General features: G+C 41.3%; 1 protein-coding gene across 5 annotated transcripts in view; it reads left to right on the top strand.

Annotated features, from left to right (window-relative positions):
* The window catches only part of LOC139380224 (poly(rC)-binding protein 3), a 167,972-nt gene that overhangs the window by 12,015 nt on the left and 133,403 nt on the right, over window positions 1-22,554 (top strand). For 4 of the 5 annotated variants that reach the window (XM_071122754.1, XM_071122757.1, XM_071122755.1 and 1 more), the window contains exons 2-4: window positions 11,502-11,592; window positions 11,979-12,089; window positions 13,044-13,170. The exons of the other annotated variant lie outside the window; for it this stretch is intronic. The gene's annotated coding sequence lies outside the window, so the exon portion shown is untranslated. The remainder of the gene's footprint in view (window positions 1-11,501; window positions 11,593-11,978; window positions 12,090-13,043; window positions 13,171-22,554) is intronic. 5 annotated transcript variants of the gene reach the window in all.

The raw sequence follows: 22,554 nt of genomic DNA, 5'->3' as shown, positions 1-22,554 counted from the left end.
TTGTTTAAGATGTACAGTGCTGTGAAAAAGTGTTTGCCTCCTTTCTGATTTCAGATTATTTTGCACATGTGTCACACTTAAATGTTTCAGATCAAACAAATTGTAATATTACACAAAGATAACCCAAGTAAACCCAAAATGCAGTTTTTAAGTGATAATTTTATTTATTAAGGGAAAAAGCTATCCGAAACTTCATGGCCCTATGTGACAAAGTAATTGCTCCCCCTTGTTAAATCATGAATTTACTGTGGTTCATCACATTTTTTGGAAAGATGAGTTCAATTTCACTTGCCACAACCAGTCCTGATTACTGCCAGACCTGTTGTAACAAGAAATCACTTAAATAGAACCTGTCTGACAAAGTGAAGTAGGCCAAAATATCTTAAAAAGCAAGGCATCATGCCGGGATCCAAAGACATTCAGGAACAGATGAGAAACAAAGTAATTTACATCTATCAGTCTGGAAAGAGTTACAAAGCCATTTCAATAGCTCTGGGACTCCAGTGAACCACGGTGAGAGCCATTATCCAGAAATTGAGAACATTTGTTACAGTGGTGAACCTTCCCAGGAGTGGCCGGCCTACCAAACTTACCCCAAGAGCGCAGCGACAACTCATCCAAGAGGTCCCAAAAGAACCCACAACAGCATCTAAAGAACTTCATGCCTCACTTGCCTCAGTTAAGGTCAGTGTTCATGACTCAACCATAAGAAAGAGACTGGGCAAAAATGGCATCCATGGCAGAGTTAAAAGGCAAAAACCACTGCTGAACAAAAAGAACATAAAGGCTTGTCTCACTTTTGGCAAAAACATCTTGATGATCCCCAAGACTTTTGGGAAAATATTCTGTGGACTGACAAGACAAAGTTGAACTTTTTGGAAGGTGTGCGTCCCGTTACATCTGGTGCAAAAGTAACACAGCGTTTCAGAAAAAGAACATCATACCAACAGTCAAATTTGGTGGTGGTAGTGTGATGGTCTGGGGCTACTTTACTGTTTCAGGACCTGGATGACTTGCTAGGATTGATAGAACCATGAATTCTGCTCTCTACCAAAAAATCCTGAAGGAGTATGTCCGGCCATCAGTTCGTAACCTATAGCTGAAGCGCATTTTGGTTCTGCAGCAAGACAATGATCCAAAACACACCAGAAAGTCCACCTCTGAACGGCTTAGAAAAAACTAAATTAAGATTTTGGAGTGGCCTAGTGAAAAAAGGTGGTTCATGCTCGAAAACCCTCCAATGTGGCTGAATTAAAGCAATTCTGCAAAGAAGAGTGGGCCAAAATTCCTCCACAGCGATGTGAAAGACTCATTGCCAGTTATCGCAAATGCCTGATTGCAGTTGTTGCTTCTGAGGGTGGCACAACCAGTTATTAGGTTTAGGGGGCAATTACTTTTTCACATAGGGCCATGAAGGTTCAGATAGCTTTTTTCCCTTAATATATAAAATCATCACTTAAAAACTGCATTTTGTGTTTACTTGGGTTATCTTTGTGTTATATTTAAATATGTTTGATGATCTGAAGCATTTAAGTGTGACAAATGTGAAAAAAGAAACCAGGAACAGGGAAAATACTTTTTCCTAGCACTGTATTTGAGATGTTGTCATATGGACTCAAAACCTCACCTAATACAGCATAAACATTATCCTTAAACTTGTGGGGCAGTTATCCTTTATAAACAACTGATTGAATTGCGGTGTTTGAGTTTGTAGCACTGGCGGTGGGTGGACTTTGTCTTGTTTTGGACAAAATAAAATGATTTTGTAATTTTTGGAATATGACCTGTACAACATCATAGACAATCTGGGATATCCTCAGATAGTGGCGGGCCTGCCATTGGGCTTGAACACAGACACCAGATTGTGGCTTTAACATTAGATTTTCTCACGTGGTTAGTGATGGTACTTGTAAATAATATCATGGGTCAGTAACTCACACACACACAGACACACGCACACATGCACTCACACACACAAACAGGACTGCGATGACCAGGCAGAAAGCCTGGCTCCTCTGGCATAAACATGTCCAGGTTCAAGATATACATCTGAGTGGATCAGTCTAATACTGTGGCTGGCTGGCAGGCTGGCTAGCTTCTCATCCTTCTCTGTGGTACTGCACAAAAGTAGACAACCTAACGGGGTCAAACAAAGGGTGTCTAAGGAAATATTAAATAACCTCTTTAGAATTATGCAAAACACATCCATATCAATCGCCTCTAGATAAGTTTCACCAAGGGCTGACAACAACCAAATTTGAAGCGGCACCGGTTTTATGGTAGTTCATTACTGATAACAAGGAATGCTAGAGCCTGTTTGGAAGTGCTATTTGATTAGCCAGATCGCTTACATTGCTGTAACTGGGCTACTCTATTTAACATAAATAGTGGGGAGTGATATGATGCTGTGAACGTTTGCTTACTCCTCTTCGTCCTGAGTGGGAAATAACATAAGGCCTGCTCTTTAGATTACTGACAATATCAAATCCAATTTTATTGGTCACATACACATGATTAGCAGATGTCATTGCGGGTGTGGTGAATTGCTTGTGCTCCTATTACAAGTAATATCTAACAAATTACACAACATACACGCAATACACACAAATCTAAGTAGGAATTAATTAAGACTATATACATATGGACGAGCGATGTCAGAGCGGAATGGACTAAGATACAGTAGAATAGTATAGGATAATGTATATGCATATGAGATGAGTAATGCAAGATATGTAAATATTATTAAGTGAATAAGACGCCGTAGAATAGTATAGAAAACAGAACATGAGATGAGTAATGCCAGATATGTAAACATTAAAGTGACTGGTGCTCCATTTCTTAAGTGGCCAGTGATTTCTAGGCTATGCCTATATGCAGCAGCCTCTAATGTGCAAGTGATGGCTGTTTAACAGTCTGATGGCCTTGAGATAGTTTTTCAGTCTCTCAGTCCCAGCTTTGATGTACCAGTACTGGCCTTGCTTTTTGGAAGATAGCAGGGTGAACAGGCAGTGGCTCGGGTGGTTGATGTCCTTGATGATCTTTGTTGCCGTCCTGTGACATCGGATGTCCTGGAGGGCGGGTAGTTTGCCCCCGGCAATAGTTGGAAAGACCACACCACCCTCTAGAGAACCTTGCGGTTGCAGGCTGTGCAGTTACTGTACCAGGCGGTGATACAGCCTGACAGGATGCTTTCAATTGTGCATCTGTAAAAGTTTGTGAGGGTTTTTATTGACAAGCCAAATTTCTTTAGCCTCCTGAGGTTGAAGAGGCTCTGTTGCGCCTTCTTCACCACACTGTTTGTGTGGGTGGTCCATTTCAGTTTGCAATTATGTGTACGCCAAGGAACTTGAAGCTTTCCACCTTCTCCATTGCAGTCCTGTCTATGTAGATAGGGGGGTGCACCCTCTGCTGTTTCCTGAAATTCACGATCATCTCCTTTGTTTTGTTGACATTGAGTGAGATGTTGTATTCCAGGCACAACACTCCCAGTCTCATCATCATTGGTAATCAAGCCTACGACTAATTGTGTCTGCAAACTTGATCATTGAGTTGGAAGCGTGCTTGGCCACACAGTCGTGGGTGAACAGGGAGTACAGGAAGGGGCTGAGCATACACCCTTGTGGAGCCACAGTGTTGAGGATCAGCGGAGTGGAGGTGATGTTTCCTACGTTTACCACCTGAGGGCGGCCCGTCAGGAAGTCCAGGACCCCGTTGCACAGGGCGGGGTTCAGATCCAGGGCCTTAAGCTTAATGATGAGCTTGGAGGCTACTATGGTGAAGCTATAGTCAATAAACAGCATTCTTACAGGGGGATTCCTCTTGTCCAGATGGGATACGGCAGTGTGCAGAGTGATGGTGATGCATCATCTGTGGATCTATTGGGGCGGTAAGCAAATTGAAGTGGGTCTAGGGTGGCAGGTAAGGTAGAGGTGATCCTTGACTAGTCTCTCAAAGCACTTCATGATGACAGAGATGAGTGCTACTGGGCGATAGTCATTAAGTTCAGTTGCCGTTGCCTTCTTGGGTACAGGTACAATGGTGGCCATCTTGAAACATGTGGGGAGAGCAGACTGGGGTAGGGATTGATTGAATATGCCCGTAATCACACCAGCCAGCTGGTCTGCTCATGCTCTGAGGATGCGGCTGGGCCAGAAGCCATGCGAGGGTTAACACTTTTAAATGTTTCACTCACGTCGGCTACGGAGAGGAAGAGCCCAAAGCCCTTGGTAGCAGGCTGTGTCGGTGGCACTGTGTTATCTTCAAAACCGCAAAGAATGTGTTTAGCCTGTCCGGAAGCGAGACGTCCGTCTCAGCGACGTAGCTGGTTTTCCTTTTGTAGACTGTGATTGTCTGTAGTCCCTGCCACATACGTCTCGTGTCCGTTGAATTGCAACTCCACTTTATCTTTATACTGACGTTTAGCTTGTTTTATTTCTTGCGCAGTGAATAACTACACTGTTTATATTCTGCCATATTACCAGTCACCTTGCAGCTGTTAAATGCGATGGTTCACGCTTTGTTTTGCATGAATGCTACCATCTATCCATGGTTTCTGGTTAGGGTAGGTTTTAATTGTCACAGTGGGTACTACATCTCCTATACACTTCCTTATAAACTCACTCACCGCATCAGTGTATGCGTCTAGATTATTTTCGCAAGCTACCTGAAACATATCCCAGTCCATGTGATCAAAACAATCCTGAAGTGTGGATTCCGATTGCTCCGACCAGCGTTGAATAGTACGATGCACGGGTACTTTCTGTTTGAGTTTCTGCCTATAGGACGGGAGGAGCAAGATGGAGTCGTGGTCAGATTTGCCGAAAGGAGGGCGGGGGAGGGCGTTGTAAGCATCACGGAAGTTTGAATAGCAATGGTTGAGAGTCTTAGCAGCGCGAGTAGTACATTCAATATGTTGATAGAACTTCAGCAGCCTAGTCCTCACATGTGCTTTGTTAAAATCCCCAGCTACAATAAATTCAGCTTCAGGACATGTGGTTTCCAGTTTGCATAAAGTCCAGTAAAGTTCTTTGAGTGCCGTCAAGGTCTTGGCTTGAGGTGGGATGTAAACGGCCGTGTTGATGACAGAGGAAAATTCTCTTGGGAGATAATATGGTTGGCATTTAATTGTGAGATATTCCAGTCGGGTGAACAAAAAGACTCGAGTTCCTGTATGTTCCTAGAATTACACCATGAGTCATTAATCATGAAACACGCCGCTCCACCCTTCTGCTTCCCGGAGAGATATGTATTCCTGTCTGCGCGATGTACTGAGAATCCTGCTGGCTTTACTGACTCCAACAGAGTATCCCGAGAGAGCCATGTTTCCGTGAAACAAAGTATGTTACAGGCCCGATGTCTCTACGGAAAGAAATCCTTGCTCTAAGCTCATCAACTTTGTTATCCAAAGACTGAACATTAGCGAGCAACATACTCGGAAGCAGTGGGTGGTGTGCGCGACTCCTAAGTCGAACTTGCAGGTTGCCTCGAGTGCATCTCGGCGGCGATGTTTTGGGTCGGTGTCTGGAATAAGTTCAATTGCTCTGGGTAGAGTGAACAAAGGATCTGCTCCAGGGAAGTTGTATACGTACAAAATTAAATACTGCAAAGTTTTCTAAGACCTAGTCGCGATGCTGCCATCTCCGTCGGCACCATCTTATGATATTATATGTAATATTCATGAATAAGTATAGCATATTTATTTTTCTCATCATAATAACAATAACTAATGAGGCTGAACATGGACTTAACATGAACATGGTAAATTCTTAAAATAGCATTACTTTCTCTTAAAATAACTATTCCAAATGACCTGTGCACTGGGGATTGAATTTTGAAGGTGATTTCTGATGCTGTTTCAAGCCTCCAGGACCGTAAATGGTGATTCCTGGTCTAGATTATATTTTCCAAATATTTATTTTGTAGAGTCTTGATTTTTGGGGGGGAACAATTTTTTTCCACAGAATGTCATATCATGCGGTATGTCACCTCACAAACTGTGCATTTCAGCTTTCTGAAGAGCTGACACATTAACTTTAGTAAACCTGTGTATAAAAATGGGCTACGCCCAAAATGGCACCCTATTCCCTATTTAGTGCACTACTTTTGACCAATAGGGTAAAAGAGTGCACGATATAGGGAATAGGATGCAATTTGGGACACACACAGCTCTACTAATCCTCCCTTTACAGTGGCACAAAATGACATGAAAGCAAGTCATCTTACTGCACAGTGAATGGGCTCTCCCCAAGCTACATCAAAGCGCTCCAAGGAATTATACACACAGTCAAACTTATATGATGCAAGTAGTTCTGGTGGCCCATAGTGCAATTAAGCAATTCATACATTATGTAGTGTTTGCTAAAAAACTTCATATGGCTAGCTAAGCCCCTCTGCTGAATCTTTTGTATAAAAGTGATTATAAATCCTACAGCTCCTGATGGGTTTCTAGGTATGAGCAGTTTTACAATTTCCCTGTTTGTGTGTGTTTATGTGTATGGGTGCGTGCGTGCGTGAGAGAGAGAATGAGATCCCCTCCCCTAAATGTTCTATCTGGAACCTTTGATGTTGAAGCTCACAAACTTTTCAGTCAGGATTTTTTAAAGACTGTATGTCAAAAGTACTGTAGCTTAAAACTTCCTTGCCAGCACAGATTGTGAAAGAATAAAATTGAGTTGACCCCCTTTTGCTTTCAGAACAGCCTCAATTTGTCTGGGCATGGACTCTACAAGGTTTTGAAAGTGTTCCACAGTGTTCCCATGTTGACTCCAATGTGATGGACCATTCTTGATACACACAGGAAATGGTTGAGCATGAAAAAACGCAGCAGTGTTGGAGTTTTTACACAAACCGGGGTGCCTAGCACCTACCACCAAAGGCACTTAAATCTTGTGTCTTGCCCATTCACCCTCTGAATGGCACACACCTACACAATCCATGTCTCAATTGTCTCCAGGCTTTCAAATCCTTCTTTCAAATCTCCTCAACTTCATCTACACTGATTGAAGTGGATTTAGCAAGTGACATCAATAAGGGATCATAGCTTTCACCTGGATCTCCCCCCCCCCTTGTCAGTCTATGTAATGGAAAGAGCATGTTTTGTACACTCAGTGTATATCAATGATGCTGTTATACTTACATTACTGATCTATGTACAGTTGAAGTCGGAAGTTTACATGCACTTACATTGGAGTCATTAAAACTTGTTTTTCCACCACTCCACTTTGTGAATGACTTGTCATTTTCCAACAATTGTTTACAGACAGATCATTTCACTTAAAATTCACTGTATCACAATTCCAGTCGGTCAGAGGTTTGCATACACTAAGTTGACTGTGCCTTTAAACAGCTTGGAAAATTCCAGAAAATGATGTCATGGCTTTAGAAGCTTCTGATAGGCTAATTGATATCATTTGAGTCAATTCGAGGTGTATTACAAGGCCTACCTTCAAAGTAATGTATTTTGATAAGGTGTATATAAACTTCCGACTTCAACTATATCATTGATATTTGATGAATAGGTTAAAAACATTTGTACTGTCCCACAGTAACTATGTGTAAAATGTGTCATTGTGCTTGCTCAACAGTATATAGCTTCCTTCCTCACATGTCTGCGACTGATCTCGGGTCCTCTGCTTCGCAAACACAAGTGACACCATCTTAGCCAGTTGTGCCACCGAAAAGGTACCAATCCGATAGCGAAGGTGTAGACATTTCAAGCTGGGGAGTGAGGCTATAGTGCGACAAGACCTGAATTCAAATATATGCGTATTTAAGTGTTTGTATTTTAAATACTTATTTTCTGTGTATTTAAGGATATTCAAATAATGTGGCCAAATCAACTGCTTCTATTTGAAAAAAAATCTGTTGCAGTGTGTAGGTAAAATCACTGAGGAAGCCAAGCCAAGTCAGTAAAAAAAGCCATATTACAACCTGTGTTAATTGCGTAGTTTGCTCTATAACCAATTCGTTTATACGCCACCGAGACATACAATAAGGCCATGACAACAAAAAGACAGCAGTCACACACTGGTGGAATAAATTCTACACTGACGTTTGTTTCATCACAAAACCGGAGAGCAACAGGTGTCCAGTGAAGTCCACAAAGCAAATACTGCATGTACCAAACAGTGATATGACCTGCAGAATGGTCAAGCAAGTTAATGTTTTTGACAATTTACTAAACAACTACTGATTTAGAACCACTGAGTTATCGGAAGTCAGCACAAAGACAACAGGAGCACTGCCTCTGCTATTCCAGCTGCCTCCGCTATTTCAACTTAAACATTTAAACATTATCAAATCAACAAGGCTATATATGCTTAGTTTAATACACTGAAAACAAACTTAAAGATACCAATAATTTAGGCCAATCAATGTCTCTAAATATCATGTGGCTGTCCATGGTACTCGTTTCTCTGTGTTGGTGCGCATGTGTGTGCCTAAGTAAACAAAACAAATTGGGAATCCCCCTACTTGTAGACTAGTTGAACGCCAATGTGATCCTCCTCTCTTTCATTTTGGCAAAACGGTCTATGGCTCTGTCATACAGTACACTTTTAGTTTTTGTTGTCATGGGTTACCAGGCTAAAATGCTGGCTGACTTCCTCGCATGGGCAACAATGTACCAGCAAAGTTAGCTAGCTAGCTAGTTAGTGTGAGCCTACTTGCTCCCCTCTTCCGGCTCCCCTGATTGAATCGTGGGATGGGACAAGGACATCCTGGCCGGCCAAACCCTCGCCTAACTCGGACAATTCTGGGACAATTGTGCGTCGCGTCATGGGTCTCCCGGTCACGGCCGGCACGGGTCTTGAACCAGCATCTGCAAAGAGCACAGCTCCTTTTACTCCTCCGGAGATAATATGGATATAGAGATGCATCTGCTTGCCTCCCCCTGACGGCTTGTGTTTCGTAGCAAGCTTTCGTAGGGGCCTGCGATTCATTATTAATACTCATAATATAAATTGTTTAGGTTGGATTAATATTGTATGATATGTTCTGCAAGGCAAAAAGATATGAGTGACTTATTTGGGAACATAAAATGGTGGTCTTAAATTGAAAACGGTGCTAACCTCAGGGAATAACGATCTGCGGTAATAGGATGTATGCTCTTTATGATGTAATCAGTTGGCATTTGCTTGTATTTTGTTTACTCTTACTTTATAGATACACCAGTATTCAACTCAATGTGGAAAGAGACATTATTGATGCTTACGAATGAAGTTGCATTTAAATGCAGCTCACAAGCTTCTGAGTAGTAGTTTTGCTCCAATCACATGGACGATCAGTGCATTGTCAATGTCAGGTTGTCACACATCAATCCAATGCCTTGGCCTCATTCAGTAGGCGAACAGTGTGGAATGTTGCAGGTAGAAATATGAACAGAACTGACTTGAATCCTTATGGTACATGTCAGAGAGGCATTCTTATAAGGGCCATACCATATAGACCTGGAAAAATGTACTTGCCCCACAGTCTTACAAAGGTTAACTACTCTGTAGATCTACAGTATATACCTAAGTTCCTTTATTCTCCCTGTCTGTCTCCCAAATCTGCTCAGACAGATGGGTATGCTATTACTATCAGAACAGCCTATAGTCCTGAACAGGGGTCAAACGCTAATCTCTAAAGGTGAGGATATTGTGAGGATATTTAAAGAGGAAATTAAAGGAGGAATAAGCGAGGATAAAGTATTAGGCTTTTTAGATATCATTACACATTCATATCTGATTCATGTGCCGAGGCCCTTTGTTGACTTCAATGCTGCGTTGTAATAGAGTTTCACCTCTGGGATTCTCGCCATTGGCTCTCTGTCAGAGGAGAGATCCGCTCACCATACAACACCCTAGTTCCGAGGAGGAAGATAAGCTCCCATTCTCTGTGTGCGCCTATCTGTCCCTGTCTTTTATCATTTCCTGTAGACTAGAAGAGCGATGTCTTGGGGATGGGGGTTGAGTACATCAGACAAATGTTCTGATCCAGGGAGGCTTGTTTTCTAAATTCAAAAGCAATTTCCATTGAAAATAATTAGACTAATATTTAACAGAATATATCATCCTTTATACCTAGAACATGATGCAAACAATATCTAGCAACCATGGAATCTTGTGTACATTCTGCGTCTGGCATGGCGTGGCTAAGGGTTAGGCCAGGTTAAGATTTTGTGGTGTATTATTGTGTGAAAGTGAATGTGATAATCCAGCAGAGGGCAGTGTCCTCCCCTAGTAAATCAATCTCAGTGGCAAAGTGGTGTAGGGCTGATCTTGGGTCCGTTTTTCATTTCCCCACTAATAGTTAAGGTTAGGACTAGGACTGGAGAAGCTGATCCTAGATTTGGGGAATCTTCACACTGGAGCAAGTCAGAGCCAGTATGCACAAGAGTCTCAGAGTAGGAGTGCTGATATGGGATCAGGCTTGCCTTTTAGATCATACTGAATAAGAATATATCCTAGATCAGCACTTAAACTCTGAAACACTTTTTAAATACGGGCCCTAAAGACACCATGTAACATCCTCACTCCCCCACCCTCAACACATCGTTAATGTGACTTTAACATTGTTGTTATTGTAGGCCAAAAACTTTGGATATTATTGTGTGTGTGTGTGTGTGTCTGCCTGTCTGTGTGCATGCATGCTTGCATTTATTCTATTCACAATCACATAGCTCCCCATCCCATGCTGCTGAATGCATGGTACAAGCCAGCAGAGGGAGCTGTGGACACAATAAAAGCTACCAATATGTGCCTTGAGCCACATCACTTTTGTGAGGATACAATCCATAGTTTTTTTGTCACATGATTCCCCTCTTTTCCCCTGGAGTAGTGTCTGGCTCCAGGCATAAGCGACATAAGCAAGTAGTCTAGCCAGCTGTCTAAACTTGTAATAATCATGGTCGAATACCGACCGGGCCCGCTGGGCATTTGCCCAATGGCCCTGACATCCAGGGGGCCACCATTGATTTTGTTTGTCACTCTCACTCAGATGTCATTAACATGGCTTAAGTCTTGGCAAAAATAGTAGAAATGCATGAAATTTGTCGTAACATTTCTAAACTGCTCTCTGCCCAATGGCAAAATGTGAAGAATTGCAGAAATGTTGCTTTAAAACCGCAACATTGTCTCTACTCCCCATGGCAAAATGTGTAGAATTGCAGGAAATGTACTGTTTCTCTCTACCGTCAAGACGGGGGCTACTAAAATGTGTGGGAGGGGGGCAACCAAATCTTGCTTAGGGCCCCCAAAAGACTAGGGCTGGCCATGCCTTGGATGTTGTCTGGAAATGGCTTAACTACGTGTTTTTACAGGCTGTAAAATACCACATTGTCATATGAAACACATTCATTTTATTGATTTGAGACATGCTGGTAGAATGTAGGTAAAAACACAGTACAGCATTTATTATTTCTCGATTGATTAATTGATATTCATGTAAAGTATGAAAGTCAAATGCACAGGGCACTACTTTGTTACTGATGTATTACCTTTAATTGCTGTGATTTCTTCCAGTTTTTCCAACGAATCCAATATAAACCTGAAGAGGAACATATTATTGGACACTTAAACCATTTGAAGTGGTCACCAAGGAAGCATTGCTCAGGTAAGTACTAATATAGGTGGGTTAATGCTGTGTACCTTAAGTTTCTGAGTTTTACTTCACATTTCATTTAATTTCTTGTCAACATTGATGCCTTTGCCTGCACTTGTCCATAAAATGTGGGGGTAGGTCTTGACAAATTAATATAACTGCCACAGAGTTGTTCAAATGATTTAATAACTGCCCCCTAAAACCAAATAACCTAAAATGTATAACTGGAAATTACAATTACAATGTCAGAGCAAACAATATACTGTATAACAGCACAGCAGAGACATTCACAACTGTAACCCATCATTGTGATGATATATTCTAGTATACCATGTACTTGACATTTTACTGTATTCCACCATTACCTCATGACCGTCTGTCCATCTCTCCTGTTCCAGGTAGAACGGCACTGGACAGACGGAAGTCTCCCCAGTCCTCTGGAAGGTTGACAGCACAAGGTCACATGACCTGGAAGAGAAAACCCAGGAGACTTTTGGGATCCCTTTTTGGTGAGAGAACAATCACACCTCAATGATCTGCCTTTCTCGGCCTGGGTCATGTTCATTAGGGCCACGCAATTCTAAGTGTTATAAAACATTTTGCAAAGGGAACCAAAAATGAGCCTTTCTTATTGGACAAGTTCAGGTTTTCCCTCCCATTTTCAGTCCATTTAGATCCTTTTAGTGCCTAATGAACATGACCCAGGTCTCCCTTGAAAAAACGTATTTGACTTCAATGGGACTTCCTGGTTTAAATTAACATTAAATAAGTATAAAATAAAGAAAAATCCACCTCTCAGCCAAAACCCATGAATATGAACAAAGCTATAAATGATATCTGTAGCAAATAGAAGCTAGGTTAGCCCGTCGAAACTGTAACAAGAATATCTATCCATCTGAGTAGATACGGCAATGCAGCACAGATATGTATGTACATGCCCACATGCTTACACACACAGTCAGTCATCCATTCAATCAATCACACATGCATTCCCACATATACACAAACAAAAACATAATCACACATGCATTTATAAATGCATGCACATGCCCACAACACCCACATAAATACACAAAGAGACAGATCGACATTATAGCATTGCATCTCTGCAATCATTATAAATGATGCCCCACTATAATTGAAAGAGGAAATTATGGGAAATACATAATGGTGTAGTTTACTGTAACAATTCTCTTTTTGCTACTTTTCCCTGATGAGAGAGCAGCAACTTAAAACGCATGAAGATGAAGTAACCCAGTCCACATGCACATGTGCTTGCCTTTTTGCTTGGTGGCCCTTTCCTCTTTAGCTAACAGTACATGAAGGCCTTGCCTGAACAAGGTCTGGTCTACTGCCATAGAACGTATGAACCAGAAGAGATGACAGACACATGATTGCGTTTGTCATGTCAATTAGCCCTATCTAGATGTTAACTTTCAATGTTTGGTGCTCTGGCTGTGTAGAATGGGCCGGTTATCAACCTGGAAACAAGTCTAAAGGCTGATGAACTGATCTGCACGGTCGTCCCCTCTGCTCTCTGCCAACCGGCTCCATTAATGCCCTGAGAACCCACGGCCTAGCGCAACTCTGGTGAGTAAGGCTACGCTAGCTCTTTTCTTTTCCTACATGGTGCTCCGAAGAAGCTCTGTACTAATACTACTAATTGGAATTGGAAATTGGCTTGCAAGGGTTTCCCTGAGTTAGCTGAGTTTAAATTGGGTATTGACCCCGTCTCCATTCCATACCATGATGTTAGTTTTCCTCTTTTGTTGTGTCCGTCTTGGAAAGCTTTATTCCTGACAGAGACAGAGGTTTTCTGTTAAGTTTTCACTAATGGTAGTGCTGATAGGCGTCGAGATGGGTGATTTAGGATGGGATGATTCATACTTTTTAATTAAGGATTTTGGTTGCATCACCTTTCTAAAAGACTAAGTTGTACACAGGATTGAAAATGGTTTATAAACCATTTAGCTGATGTTTTGTTTCACTATAACATAGTTTTTGATCAGATAAATTACTGGCAAGTCATATCGAAGAAAAATGGTCCCCAATGTCGCCTGCCCTTACGTGTGGACGAGTGACATTCAAAATGTCAGTCGTCGTTATAATCCCCGTGTTGTATCATCCACAAAGTTGTTGCATCGCATTGCTTCCTTTCCACCAGGGATGTTACTCCCCAGGGAGATGTTGTCCTTTTGTCATCCTAACTAGTTTTGCCACATTGGCAGCTTTTGCTCAAGGGTGACCAGTTCAGGCGCTGCCGAGTCATGAGTAAAAATAACTCACTCAGACTCACGCCCAGAGTTATGCCGCTACTTATGTACATGTTAGATCATAAAGAACAGAGAGAGGGAAAATGGTGAGCGCGAAACACCAAAAGCTGACTGTATCTTTGGCAAAAGCACAACCTGGTCTCTGAGCATTTTGTTTTATTCTGTATGTATGTCCGAGACACTTCGTTTAGTATGATACCTTACGTGTCCTATGGTATGTATTAATTAGTGGATGTCCATCACCCATTTTGTATAATATGTTACGGATTACAATTTGTATAATATGTTTACAAATTTTCAAAACATACTATGTTATGAATTGGAAACATACTATATTTACGAATTTGCAAACATACTATTTGTTACAAATTAGCTAAATGTACAGTATGTTACGAATTTGCAAAACGTACTCTATGCAGGGTTGGGGAGTAACAGATTCATTGTATTCCGTTACATGTAAGGGTTTAAAAAAAACTGAAAGTGTAATCCGTTACGTAGCCAGGAAAAATATTGTTATCAGATTTCAGATACTTTTGAAAAATGTGATGATTACTTCAAGGATTACTTTTACATTTATTTTAAGTTTCTCAAATGACATTCAAGAACAGGAATAGGCTTTTGTAGGCAAGATATGTCTTCTAATGATGCGACTGCTGTCGGCATCCAAAGATTATCCAACTTGAATAAACGCTTGGAGGTAAGAATGACAGCAGTAGTGTAGTCTACGACGATACGGATATCACTTATTATTGATATCTACATGTTAATCACACTGCTGCTCTTTCATTTAGCTACTTGCGCCTTACAGATTGTGGTTGTTGTGGATGGCTGTTCACAAATCTAAATGTGTATTTGAACCGAATAATGGTTGAATTCAAGAAGTTTAAACTGCCTATCAATCATTGTTTTCAAACCAGTTCACAGACAGTGAAAAATGCGCTCTTGCAACAGCTGCTTAGTGCGGATCCCATCCTATAGAATACAAGTGAGGCTTTTATTGCTCAATCTAATTCATGCTGATAAAAAAAATTCCAAAGGCCTAATTGACACATTCTCAAACTCGCACACTTTTGATAGACTTAAAAGGGGGAATCTGTAGTTGCTACATCCATTTTTGGACTTATAAAATATAAGCTTGTTTTTCTCCAATGTTTGTAAACATTGTAAATGTAAACACACACTGTTTAACCTCATATCATGGATGGTCAGTCCTTGCATCCATAGCTCTGTCTATTAATCTGAGAGTGGTTACATTTCTCCAGGCCCATCCCTCAGCTTTTTACCAAAACAGAGGCAGGCGACAAAATAGGCTTATAGCAAATGCAGCATATGGCATTCATTTTTCACATGTAAATAGCACTTTTTAGTAGTGCTTAAAGCATGCTATTCCATGAGCGCAGCATTTATTTTTCAACTCGAATCAATGGGTTACAGTTACTAGTTACTATATATTATGAATTTGTAAAACATATGATATGTTACAATTCCTAGCTGGCTAACGTTAGCTAGGCTAGGGGTTAAGGCTAAGTTTAGGAGTTAGGTTAAAGGGTTAGGGGAAGGGTTAGCTAAAGGTTAATGTTAGGGTTAAAGGGAGGGTTAGCTAAAATGGTTAAGGTTAGTGGAAGGGTTAGCTAACTTTATAAGTAGTTGGGATTGCTAGACGTTAGTGTTATAGCCCATCCATCAATCCCGACCAACCACCCTACTTTGGTTTTTACCTTAAGTACTCATCTGTCTTATGTTACCATACCAAACGAATTTAAGTGTCACAGGTTAACTTATACAATGTGACGTCCAGTCTATGGGACCAGTCTGCAATGCAAGGTAGGTCTATACAAAGGGAGGGTGGTAACAGTTAGGTCACTCTTCGAGAGAGCATGGCTTTCATAGTATTTTCTTATTCTCAAGGATGTGAGAGAATAGGAGCTATTTTACCGTTCTCAGTTAGTCAGAAGTGCAGACATTGCATCATATACTGTATGCAAATATATATTGGCTCATATAACTGTGGCAGATAGTTATACTGCTAGGACTATGTGCAGGCAGGCAGATGTGGTTGTCTATGGTTTCCACTGAGTCCGCACTTTGAGCTGAGTGACGCTCGTGTCAGAAGGGCACACTAAATCAAATCAAATCAAATCAAATGTATTTATATAGCCCTTCGTACATCAGCTGATATCTCAAAGTGCTGTACAGAAACCCAGCCTAAAACCCCAAACAGCAAGCAATGCAGGTGTAGAAGCACGGTGGCTAGGAAAAACTCCCTAGAAAGGCCAAAACGTAGGAAGAAACCTAGAGAGGAACCAGGCTATGTGGGGTGGCCAGTCCTCATCTGGCTGTGCCGGGTGGAGATTATAACAGAACATGGCCAAGATGTTCAAATGTTCATAAATGACCAGCATGGTCGAATAATAATAAGGCAGAACAGTTGAAACTGGAGCAGCAGCACGGTCAGGTGGACTGGGGACAGCAAAGAGTCATCATGTCAGGTAGTCCTGGGGCATGGTCCTAGGGCTCAGGTCAGTTGAAACTGGAGCAGCAGCACGGCCAGGTGGACTGGGGACAGCAAGGAGTCATCATGTCAGGTAGTCCTGGGGCATGGTCCTAGGGCTCAGGTCCTCTGAGAGAGAGAAAGAAAGAGAGAAGGAGAGAATTAGAGAACGCACACTTAGATTCACACAGGACACCGAATAGGACAGGATAAGTACTCCAGATATAACAAACTGACCCTAGCCCCCCGACACATAAACTACTGCAGCATAAATACTGGAGGCTGAGACAGGAGGGGTCAGGAGACACTGTGGCCCCATCCGAGGACACCCCTCAGGGTGTCAGGGACAGGGCCAAACAGGAAGGATATAACCCCACCCACTTTGCCAAAGCACAGCCCCCACACCACTAGAGGGATATCTTCAACCACCAACTTACCATCCTGAGACAAGGCTGAGTATAGCCCACAAAGACCTCCGGGGGGGGGGGGGGGGGCGCCAACCCAGACAGGATGACCACATCAGTGAATCAACTCACTCAGGTGACGCACCCCCTCCAGGGACGGCATGAGAGAGCCCCAGTAAGCCAGTGACTCAGCCCCTGTAATAGGGTTAGAGGCAGAGAATCCCACTACATGGGGGCCCATCTGCGTGAGAGTGACTGATCAAGATGGGCCAAAGATTAGTATTTTTAATATCTGTGAGTTTTTAACGGCCACCGTCATCATCACTGCTTGTTTTTCTTCTGGATATGTTGTAACTTTTATAAATGCAGCATTTATTCATGTATTCATTACTCATAAACTAATCTGTCAGACCAGGACACAGGGAGGCAGTCTAATTTCCTCCGCCGTACTCCTTCAATAACTTTGAAATAGTGTGCAGGCACTGGCATTCATGTTGCTCACCTTAGTACAGAGTACAAACAAAAACACATACTCTCTCTCACACAAACACACACTCACAAAAGCATGTGCGCACACACATCACTACCTTATCTCTGAGTCATGCTCTAACACTACATAGAATTTGTCAGATATTAATACAGCCTCACACAACATTAGCAACATTAGCAACATTTTTTTATTTTGCCATTGCGCTTTTACTAGCACAAATCAAATGAATCTCACAATGAGCTTGTATAGGGAACGCTCAATTGACGTAATAATTAAAACACAGGAGAGGAAATGAATTCATTAAACGTCATGAGCAGTTTAATTAATGGAGAGGGTGTCTGTTAAACTTTCGCAGATGTAAGGACTTAGTCATGTCAGAAGCTGGCAGATTCATTACTTGCCAACAACAGCTCAATCCTGACTAGTCTCCCAGTTCCTGCCGCTGAAAAAGATCCCCACAGCATAATGCTGCCACCACCATGCTTCACTGAAAGGGATGGTGCCAAATTTCCTCCAGACGTGACACTTGGCATTCAGGCCAAAAGTTAAATCTTGGTTTCATCAGACCAGAGAATCTTGTTTCTCATGGTCTGAGAGTCCTTTAGGTCCCTTTTGGCAAACTCCAAGAGGGCTGTCATTGGCATTTTACTAAGGAGTGGCTTCCATCTGGATACTGTACCATAAAGGCCTGATTGGTGGAGTTCTGTAGAGATGGTTGTCCTTTTGGAAGTTTCTCCCATCTCACAGAGACACCCTGGAGCTCTGTTAGAGTGGCCATCGGGTTCTTGGTCACCACCCTGACCAAGACTCTTTCCCCTGATTGCTCAGTTTGGCCAGGCGGCCAGCTCTAGGAAGAGTCTTGGTGGTTACACACCTCTTCCATTTAAGAATAATGCAGGCTACTGTGTTCTTGGGGATCTTCAACGCTGCAGATGTTTTTAGTACCCTTCCCCAGATCTGTGCCTCAACACAATCCTGTCTCGGAGCTCTAGGGACAATTCCTTAGACCTAATGGCTTGGTTTTTGCTCTGACATGCACTGTTAACTGTGGAACCTTATATAGACAGGTGTGATTTTCCAAATAATGTCCAATCAATTGAATTTACTATAGGTGGACTTCAATCTAGTTGTAGAAACATCAAGGATGATCAATGGGAACAGGATACACCTGAGCTCAATAGTCTCATAGCAAAGGGTCTGAATACTTATGTAAATAAGTTTTTTTTTTTTTTAAATTGCAAACATTTCTATAAACCTGTTTTTGCTTTGTCATTATGGGGTATTGTTTGTAGTTTTATGAGAAAAAACATAATTCAATCAACTTTAGAATAAGGCTGTAACGTCACAAAATGTGGAAGAAGTCAAGGGGTCTAAAAACTTTCTGAATGCACTGTACGTTGCTCCCAAGGTAAGTAAATCTGTGGGTTAACTTCAGGTTTGGTTCCATGATTTTGACTGCTTTTGCTGTGTTGATGTTGATGGGCATGATGTTTGTCTTGCTGCAGAGTATGGAAAGAAGAATAAATGCTGATGTGCATTCGGACTGAGTAACAGCAAACTTGTCTGCCTGCTGCAAATTCTGAGGACAGGACACAGACCAGTGTTGGGGAAGCTAATCCGAAAATACAGTTTACCAAGATACCGTGTTAAGCTACACTAAAGCTGCCTTTAAGAAAAATATAGTTTACTTAACTACAACAGGTCGCAGTTGTAAATGAGAACTTGTTCTCAACTTGCCTACCTGGTCAAATAAAGGTGAAATAAAAAAACATCCAAACTACTTAGTGAAAAATTATCATATCCAAATCTGAAATGTCATAAAATACAAATTGCAAAAAGAGATCACTCTGGAGTCAGATGTTAACAGAATATGTAATGTAGCCTATTAAAACACAAAAACAATGTTTCAAGTGAGAATGAGGCAGTTCTGGTGCAAAATAATTAAATAAAGTATTGCCTACTTCACCCATATTTTATTTTTGCTAAAAAAGTTGTGTAATTCCAGTAGTTACCTACAATGCTACATGGCAAAAAAGTAATTAACTACTGAAAACATGACCAAGATTTCAATTTAGTTCAACTACCACCAAGCTACTGCAAAATGTAGTTACATTACTAGTTGGGGGGGAAAAGCCTTTTTGTGAATGAACACTCACACTTGACTTTTTCCCCCCCTTACTAGCTCTGACTTTGCTGATAACTACTTATTTAGGATTTTTTTAAACGTATTATTACGTGGTATATATGGTTGTCCCACCTAGCTACATTAAGATGAATGCACTAACTGCAACTCACTCTGGATAAGAGCGTCTGCTAAATGAGTAAAATGTAAACTAAATATAGTTCACTATTCCCCAACAGACACAGTCACACACACCTCCGTGTGCTACTCCTTATCTACTTAAGCATAATAAAACTCTTCAATTTTTTTCCCACCACGAGTATCACCTTTCAATTTACGGATATGATTATGAATGAGTGTAGCCAGGTTAACACAGTAGATGAATCTGTCAATATGATATGAAGGCTAAAAGGGACACCCGACATAGAGTTCTCTAGTGGGTACTTGGAGGTTGAGAAGCCCAGCAGTTCTAGTGTTACATTTTTAAAAACATTTTAGTCATTTAGGAGACGCTCTTATCCAGAGCATGCATACATTTTAACTTTTTTTCGTGAAGAGCTGTCATCACTAGACGGACCATCATATTTCTCTCCCCAAATAATAGCCTAAAACGTTCTAATTTCTCATGAGTTCCTTCCATCACAACAACAAGTATTCCAATTCAGAAAGCAAAAAAAGAAAGTTGCAGAACCATAATTCATTTTCTCTCGTTTCAACACATACTGCATTTTTTGAATGACCACAACAACCAGAAACAGCACGTTAGCAAGGCTTGAATGAGTGAAAGGATTTGCAGCAGAGAAATCGACATGGCATCTGACAACAAGACAAGGTGTCCAATATAATTACATTAGAGTTTCTGAATGAACAGCAGACCTGGGAGTTTCCTACAATACTCTGTACTGCTTGATCATTACATCATGATTCAACAAAAGCAAACTTAAATTTACACTGAATGTTTATACAAAGGTAATTATGCATCTATTTATCTGAAACCCACAGCTTTAATGATTAAGAGTTGATTTGCTTTACTAAGTGTTGTCTTCGTGATCCTTCCTTTTATTCTCATAGTCTGACCGAAGGTCTCTATGTCTTCCTACTTTCAGTTTTCACACGCAACAACTGTAGTTTAGACACTTGAATTGGAATGACAGTTGTGTAGCCTACCCAGCAAACAGGGAATGTCTGAGGACATTTGGCAATATTCCCATTTGGTTCCTTAATTAAGACTGACGTTCTGAGAACATTTTAAGAATGTTGTGTGATGTTTCCAAGGGAGCGTTCTCTGGGGGACCTTTGTATCTCTGTAAGTTCCCAGGACATCACTGAGGACCATGTCAAGACCTTTTTTAGGACGTTCTCAGGACTTTCATTTTACTAGTCCTTAGGACGTTGCATGATGGTCCCAAGGGAACGTTCTCTGGGGGACCTTTCTATAGTTCCCGGTTTGACCCGGGGGCGTTTTTAGGACGTTCTTGGGACGTTGTGTCATGGTCCTCTGAATATTCTTGGGACATTGTGTCATGGTCCCCTGGAGGTTTTTGTCACGTGATGGTACCAGGTGTCCCAAACTATTGTAAGTAAAGTAATGAAATGCTATTCAGCTAAAATAGTTGGTGGGGACTATTATTTTGTTTTAATGTTACTCCTGAATCACTACGATAATTACAAATATAATAGTTTTTCTTCATTGTATTTTTAACAGAGCTGAGATGTACTTTGAAGTGCAAAGAGTAGGCTTACAGGTGAAATCAGTCATTGATACAGACATAGTGGCGTAGCAGGAAGATCTTAATGTTCAAATTCCAGGTGTTCAAATCCCAGGTGAACAAAAATTACTGCATGAACAAACATACACTTTGACATACATGATTACATGGTGTTTTCTAATCACATATTTGACACACAATTTTAAAAGCACTGTGTGTGTGTGTGTGTGGGGGAGGGGGGGGGATGTCCCTAGCACTGCCAAAAGAATAAAAGCTGTGCCTGGATTAGTGACTCATCAATCAGGACCTTGATGGGCTTGGCAACAGTAAAAAGGGTTTAAGTGTAATGAAACTAGTTACAGTGCCTTCAGAATGTATTCATACCCTTGACTTATTCAAATCAACCTTTATTTATATAGTACATTTCGGACATGAATGCAACGCAATGTGCTTGAGACATTTTTTTATTTAACCTTTATTTAAACAGTCAGTTAAGAACAAATTCTTATTTACAATGACGGCCTACCATGGCCAAACCCTAACCCGGAAGACGCTGGACCAATTGTGCTCCGACCTTTGGGACTCCCAATCACGGCCGGTTGTGATATAGTCTGGAATCAAACCAGGTCCTGTAGTGACGTCTCTAGCACACACAGATGCAGTGCCTTAGACCGCTACGCCACTTGGGAGCCCCCTGAATGCAACGCAATGCGTTTCACAGTAAAAACATAAATATTTACTACACAACAAACATAAGAGGATGAAGAAAAAAATTATGCCAAAAACTGAAACCCTAAGGAAAAGCAAAGTTAAAAAGGTGTGTTTTTAAGATCTCTTTTAAATATAGAATGTCCACAGTTTCAGACCCCCTCAGGTTCTCTGGCAGGCAGGGGGCATAGTAACTAAAGGCTGCCTCTCCATTCCTCTTGGTCCTAGGCTTTGGGATAGTTAAAAGGCCAGTACCAAAGGACCTGAGGGACCTACTGGGTACATAACTCAAAAGCATGTCTCATATTTATTGGGGTGCACAATTGTGGATTGATTTAAAAACAAATAGAAGAATCTTAGAATTAATTCTAAAACTCACAGGCAGTCAGTGTAGAGACCTTAAAACTGGTGTAATGTGTGATCTCCGTCTGGTCAGTACCTGTGCTGCAGGCATTCTGTATGTTTTGCAGTTGACCAAATGGCCTTCTTGGGTAGACCAGACAGGAGAGCATTAAAGTAATCAAGCCTGCTTGTAATAAAAGTATGGATTAGTCTCTCTGTATCAGCCTGAGATAGAAACGGCTGCACCTTGGCAATGTTCCTCAGGTGGTAAAAAGCTATTTTAGTCACATTCCTAATGTGTGATTCAAAAAGGAGTTCAGATTCAAAAATTGAACCTAGGTTTTTACCTGGTGTTTTATCTTTATTGCACATTAATTAAAATGTGCGGCCAAATTCTCTCTCTGTGCTTTGGCTCCAATAATAAGTACCTCTGTG

Source organism: Oncorhynchus clarkii, chromosome 22 (genome assembly GCF_045791955.1).
Source record: "Oncorhynchus clarkii lewisi isolate Uvic-CL-2024 chromosome 22, UVic_Ocla_1.0, whole genome shotgun sequence".
NCBI classification, from domain to species: Eukaryota; Metazoa; Chordata; class Actinopteri; order Salmoniformes; family Salmonidae; genus Oncorhynchus; species Oncorhynchus clarkii.
The sequence above is the reverse complement of the archived record's forward strand: the minus strand, read 5'-3'. Positions and strand labels throughout refer to the sequence as shown.